This window comes from Onychomys torridus, chromosome 2, assembly GCF_903995425.1.
Source record: "Onychomys torridus chromosome 2, mOncTor1.1, whole genome shotgun sequence".
NCBI classification, from domain to species: Eukaryota; Metazoa; Chordata; class Mammalia; order Rodentia; family Cricetidae; genus Onychomys; species Onychomys torridus.
Window position 1 is genome coordinate 17,710,659 of NC_050444.1, and position 6,469 is coordinate 17,717,127.

General features: G+C 37.5%; 1 pseudogene; it reads right to left on the reverse strand.

Annotated features, from left to right (window-relative positions):
• Nucleotides 1–1,264: 1,264 nt before the first annotated feature.
• Nucleotides 1,265–1,743, reverse strand: LOC118577481 (annotated as a pseudogene).
• Nucleotides 1,744–6,469: the final 4,726 nt, after the last annotated feature.

Consider the following 6,469-nt stretch of genomic DNA (forward strand, 5'->3'; position numbering starts at 1 on the left):
TTTTATGAAAATAAAGTTTGGAAATTCTCAGGAATGTCTTTCAGACTTACAGAGTGTCAGGACCACTGCCTTTTTTTTCTGAGATCATACTTAACAAAATAATGGGACAAAGGTGTGTGTGCAGAGATGCTTACTGAAGCATCACAACAAAGAACACTAAATGGAATGTGCTTGTGGAAAACATTAGATTTGGTCTCAGAAAGATCAAGCACTGGTATTATATGTCCTAAATGCTCTTCAGTCCTAATTACTAGCATCTTAACTGCACACAAGGCATTGCCCTGTGACATTTCTGCACATGTGTGTATCATGGTTTAACTGTGTCCACTCTGCCTTCTCTCTTTCTCTTCTTCTTTTTTCTTTTCTTTTTTTTTTTTTTTTTTTTTTTTTTTTTTTTGGTTTTTTTTTAAGACAGGGTTTCTCTTTAGCTTTGGAGCCTATCCTGGAACTTGATCTGTAGACCAGGCTGGCCTCGAACTGACAGAGATCTGCCTGTCTCTGCCTCCTGAGTGCTGGGATTAAAGGTGTGTGCCACCATTACTTGGCTATTTCATTTATTTAATGAGAAAACATGCAATAATTGTTTTGAGTGTGCCTTATTTTAATAACCATAATCTCTGGTTTCATTGACTTTCATACAATCTAATCTCATTGCTTGTGTGAATAAATGACAGCCCATTAGGTTTATCTACCATATTTTCTTTACTCATTCACCTATTGCTTATCATCTAGGCTGATTCCCTGACTTAGCTCTTGTGAATAGTGAGTATAACATTGAAGATGCGCGTGTTTCTTTCGCATACAGACTTCATTACCTTGACATGAGCCCAGGAGTAATATAACTGCACTCTTTTACACTACCATGGGAAATGATCCACAAACAAAGTAAAATACATACCTGAAATTCAAACTATGATTAAATGTACTTTCATATTCAGAATTTAAAGATCAGGATAAATATTCCAAAACAATAAGAGTAAATAGCCTATGAGGTGAAATTATAGGAAACTTTAAATTTGAGGTTTGAATTTTTATTGATTTGAATTATCCAGAAACAATCTTCATTTGAAACAAAAATGGGTTAAAAAAAAATCTCAAGTTTTAGCATTTGGGCAAGGGTTCTTTTGACTCCTATATTTATTTCATGTCTTTTTGATAAAATCATTGGTCTTAATAAATGCTCATATTATCCACAAGCAGTCACACAGTAGTAGAGGGTTTGCTTTTTTGTGTGTGAGGTTTTTTCCTTACCCAAAGCAATTTTTTAATGGAAAATAATTTGAAAAGTCCTGTTCACAGACAGTGACAACAGCGACTCCCTCTTCCTTTGAATGCTGTCAGAGAGGTTGGAGGTGACATCCCCAATCCTCCCAATCTTCATCCCTGAGTGAACAGGAGCTCTGAGGGCTGACTGGGCTCCAGGTCCATGGGGTCTTGGTCCTGTTTCCTCCTGTGGCTCAGAGTTTGATATGTAGGGCTGCTCCTTATACCTCTGGCCCATATTCTGGGCAGCCAACATGGCTGCATACGGAGAGGACTCACCTCAGTCAGCCTTTCTTTACCTTCATTCCACCAGTCACTTGATAGATGGTTTCCTTGCCAGAAAGATCGGTTATATAGACAAAGGTGCCATTAAAGGATGCAAAGATGTGATAGACACCAAATAGTGACTCCTTCAGCCACTTGAGGTCCAAGGCTGCTGGTGACTTGTTCATCCTTCTCCTCCTCCATCTGAGGTGTCATTTCTAAACATTGTCTCCAGACTCCTCCACCAGGACAGAAAGGGTTATTTTTTAGAGTTTATGAATACAGTTGTTACTTGAAGGAGTAAAGCACCTTTTTTATATTAAATCCACATGTAGCTGAGTTTAAAAGGTTTTTGAGAAACAATGCCACTCACAGAACAATACCAACAACTCCAAGATCCTTGACAATGTTTAGTAGAGATACTAAATACACAGAATTTTTAAAATTCAAGGTTATTTTCCTTCCTTTTTGGAGGTTAACAAAGAACAAAACTCAGAAGAAATTAAAATTAAATTGGTGACAGTTCTTGTACACAGTGATTGGTCGTAGTCTTAAAGATTTCAGCTAATTTGGATCCAGCAATTTGTTTGCTTACTTATACTTTCTAGTTAGCTAAGGAGGTCATTTATAAGCTCAAGGGGATCTGAGTTTTCATGACGTTGACCAAAAGATGGTAAGGATCTTTCTTTAAAAGATAGCAGCATGTGTAAAAAGAGCAAGGTTTTTACCAACTGCATATATTGTCTTTGTAAGTCTGCTTAAAACTATCATTATTAAAACACTAAAATATTTTCACTACACTCTAATGCTGTATATGGTGAGATTATAGATAAACAAAACATGTAGAATATTTTTCTGACACAAAGGAGTACCTTTGACTCAGTGTGTATTATCCAAGACACAGCATGAGCCTCTGAAATCCAATTAACCTGCCAAGTGAATCTTTCAAATGGGTGTTCTCTGCCTAGCAGTGAAAATGCTTTTTATGTTCCAAACTTGTATTTACTCCTCTAAGTACAGACAGTTATGAAAACAGCACTGTAAATATGTAGTGTGTACAGTCTTAAAAGTTTATAGTTGTGTGATTACGTTGAAATGAATCACCAGTTTCATCACAGTAGGCTCACAAACAAGATTTGTGTGGAAAAAATGGGGAATGTTTACTTAGAACAGATTCTCCAAGAGCTAATCTGCAGAATATTTTATGTAGAAGCTGTAGGACTACAAACTCATTTACATGATAAAAAATTGTATAAGCAAATCATTAATATATGCCTTCCCTTTGTTTAGTAAACTAATTTGAGGAAGTAACCTGAAGTTTTAATATAAGTTTTATAAGCATTATTCCAAACACTTACCTCTACTGCATAGCCAAAGGGCCTGTTTATCATTCTGCCTTAACAGTGCAGCAGCAGCCAATTGGATGAAAATGGAGGTTAAACAGCTATTTTATTTTAAAAACAAAAGCAATCAAGGACTTGCATGCATTTTTGCCATCAAATTTCTTTAGCTTTGGTTAAGTGTCTAATCACCTCCCAGTGCACAGTTGTTGTGTTGGGTGTGTTGAGCAGTACTGCTTAGGACTAGAATGCCCAATAAATGTTAAGTTAGTCATTAATGACAAAGGTGACAGGATAAACAGACAAGAATGCCAATCAGAACACATGCTCTTTCCAATTTACATCATGCAGCAGCTACATCAAATCTTACTTCCCCCATATTACAAATGAGGTCACAAGCATAGAACAATGAGTGTCATTTTTCCAAAGTCCTAAAGGTAATAAACATTGACTCGAGCACTAAATAAGCTTCTAGCCCCAAGCCAGGCTTCCCCCTACTTCTCCATCCTAACTCCACAATATTCAGCCTTGTCTCTTAAGTATAGACACTTTAGGCAATATGGAGTCACTTTCTCTTTGGGCCCATTTTGAGTGTTACATATGAATAGCTCTGTTTTAAAAAACCAGTGCAGACAGTGGAACTCAGATTCCTTATTAACTAGAAGCAGACCAGCATCTAAAATATGAACACAAATTATCTTTTTAATTCTCTATGGTGACAAAAGAAATGTGAGAATGGAACCCAGTTTCAATGTCAGGCAGTTGTTTCAAATTCAGAATAAGCAGGGTGAGCTGGACAGGACTGCCTGGCTACAGCAGACTCAATTCCTCAGCAGGAAAGAGTACAATGCAAGGCACATTTAACTCCCATCTCCATCTTTGCTAAGGAACTAAGAGGAAGACTGAACTAATTTTGACCTTTGGGAGCATCCATAACATCCTAAACAAAATGTCTCTATAGTGAGTTGATTTTTTTGCTTGTGTTTTTTGTTTTGTTTTGTTTTTCTAATAATCATTGCTCAAAAGTCACCACCACTTAATGTGAAAAGGAGGAAAGTTTGGGGGACTGGTTTAACCATATGGATCTCTTCTGGATTTCAATCAGTTCTGCCTACCCAGGCCATAAGTGCCCTGGTAGCATAGGCATTTCTGAAGCTAGTCACAAGGAATGTTTCCTTCACTCTAGGTGCAATCAGCATATTGGTTCATTTTGAACTTGAAAGAAAGAATAGTATTCCATAATATCCCAGCTTCCTATTGTCTCCAATATTCTCCCTGGTGTCCAAACAATCAAATCTCAGTTCCCCCACATCTATGAAATCTCAGGCTAAGGCATTCACCTGCTGACTTGTATCTACTGATGAGAAGGATGGCTGAAAATTGCCAGTTTGTAGCTTTCGTGGAGCATAAACAAACACAATTAAAAATTCAAAGATGTAGTCTACCAAATAATCTTCCTCTCAACAGCTGATAGGTTTGAATTATTTTTAATAAACATCGTTTGCCTTAAATTGTACCTCAACAGTGAAATGGCACTGAGTATTGTAAAACTTGCAAACACCTGATCTTTTCTACGAAGTGGGGTGAGGGTTCAGTTATGCAGTGGAGAATCCTATCTGTGTGTTTCTTCTCTCTAGTGGAGCAGGAACAGGCTGAAAGCAGCTTAGATTCTATTTACAAGGAAAATCTCATTTCAAATGAAGGTCATTAAATGCAGGAATACGGCAAAAGGTCAAAAAAGAACAAAGTTGGGCTTTGTGTAGAAAACAGAATTTCTGTCTCCTGTAAAGATTCAGTTAACATTCAAGGACATCAGCTCCTATAAATCTGAAAGTTCCTAGTCTGCATTAACAGGTTAAAACACAGGCCACTTCTTCCTGTAGGCAAGGAAAAAAAGATGGCAGGGTAAGATAACTGTTTGAGACCATACCATGAATTTGGCTGTCATGGAAATAGACTCAGGCACCAGGTCTAAATTTTTTCCACCTTAGAAACACAGTTTTCACTAAAATGGTTTCAAAATAAATAAATAAATAAATGAACAGAGAAAACAACCTGGTGCTTTTGGTTGGGTGAGTCTGAGTGGGGCAGGGGAGCAGACGATGCTGGAATCTCAATGTGCTGCAATGTAGAAAGTACTAACGATGCACATCCACGGTCTCCCTCCTCTCTCGGGTGCTGGCTGAGCCACCACTCCCTCCCTCTCCTCTCGGTGTTCTGAATCCCCCTAGCTGGCAGCAGATCCTGCAGATTTGGGATCCAACACAAAGAAGAAGAGACTCAAGCTCAAGGTTTAAAGAAACACAAGTATCAAATGTGCATGTCAGGTTTAAGCCAAAAGAGTTCATTTTGACTCAGACATTATACAAATTAAACAGGTGGGTAGATGTTCATTCTCACCCTCACCAAGTGTCAATCTTTCTTACATGTTGAATCTTGTCTTATTAGACAACAGACTTCCTAACAGTGTGTCTCTGGTCATTTATTTTCACCTGCACCAACTGCTACCAGCAAAAAGTATGTGACTCAGTTTGAATATGAATGAATATTGAAAGATTGAGTCTTTAGCCATTAACCCACAAGTGAAAAAAAATCTTCCCAGGAATAAAAGCAAAGAAACATTTCTATTTCATAATTCCTTCAGTTTGTACTTTCTGGAAACTACGAAGGAAAATGATTTCCCCTTCACTGTTTACAGTTCACACCCACCAATGTTAATGAAAACAGTACTTGGGAACAAACATTGCATTGGTTTTTGTTGTTGCTGGAGCCCCCAGTGGAACTAGCCAAGAGCATGAGTAGATGAAGACATAATGAGTCAATTTCATCGGCGTGATTCCCCACTGAGTAACCAGTTTGTACCAGAAACGTCCAGTTATGCTGCCTAGTTCCCTCATCACCCCCTCCCTACAGCAATATCGGCCTGTTCCACTCCAGGTTCACAGGGGACAAGTGATGAACTAGTTAACCTTTTCAGGATGTGTATTGTACTATAGTCTTTTTCCATATAAAACTTTATTGAGATGCCCCTCCTAAAATGTATTTGCTTTTGAGTCATATGTAATCGACCTATCTCTATAATAAAACCATGTAGAATTATACATTTTGTAATTTCCAGGATTCATTTCAGGGCTGCTACTGCTTATTAAGGCTCTCTCCAGCACCAACATGTTTCTAAAATGAATGTTTTTCTCAAGGAATAATTATGACTTCTTGTATATAGACAAGTGCACAGTGGAGTTAGATTAAAATACATGTGGGCAAATTTTGTATTTCATTACTTGAGTTTCAAATTGTTCTTAAAATTCTAAAAAGAGAAAAAATGTAATATGTATGTCATGAAAGTAAAAGAAGGAACAGTCTGGAGGAAGACAGCAAAGGAAGTAGCCAGAGAAGGGTGGGGAGGACAGTGAGAGAAAGGAACCGGAAAGAGCAGCAGATAACGGCACATATCAAAATGAAACCCATTGCTTTATGCTAAACTGAAAATTTAATTAAAAAAATTCTATTTTAAGTGCCTTATGTTATAAATTAGCAGGTCCACAAATCTTGCCTAAATAAAGAGACAACGCCTTCTTTTTCCTGAGAACTTTCAAAAATAT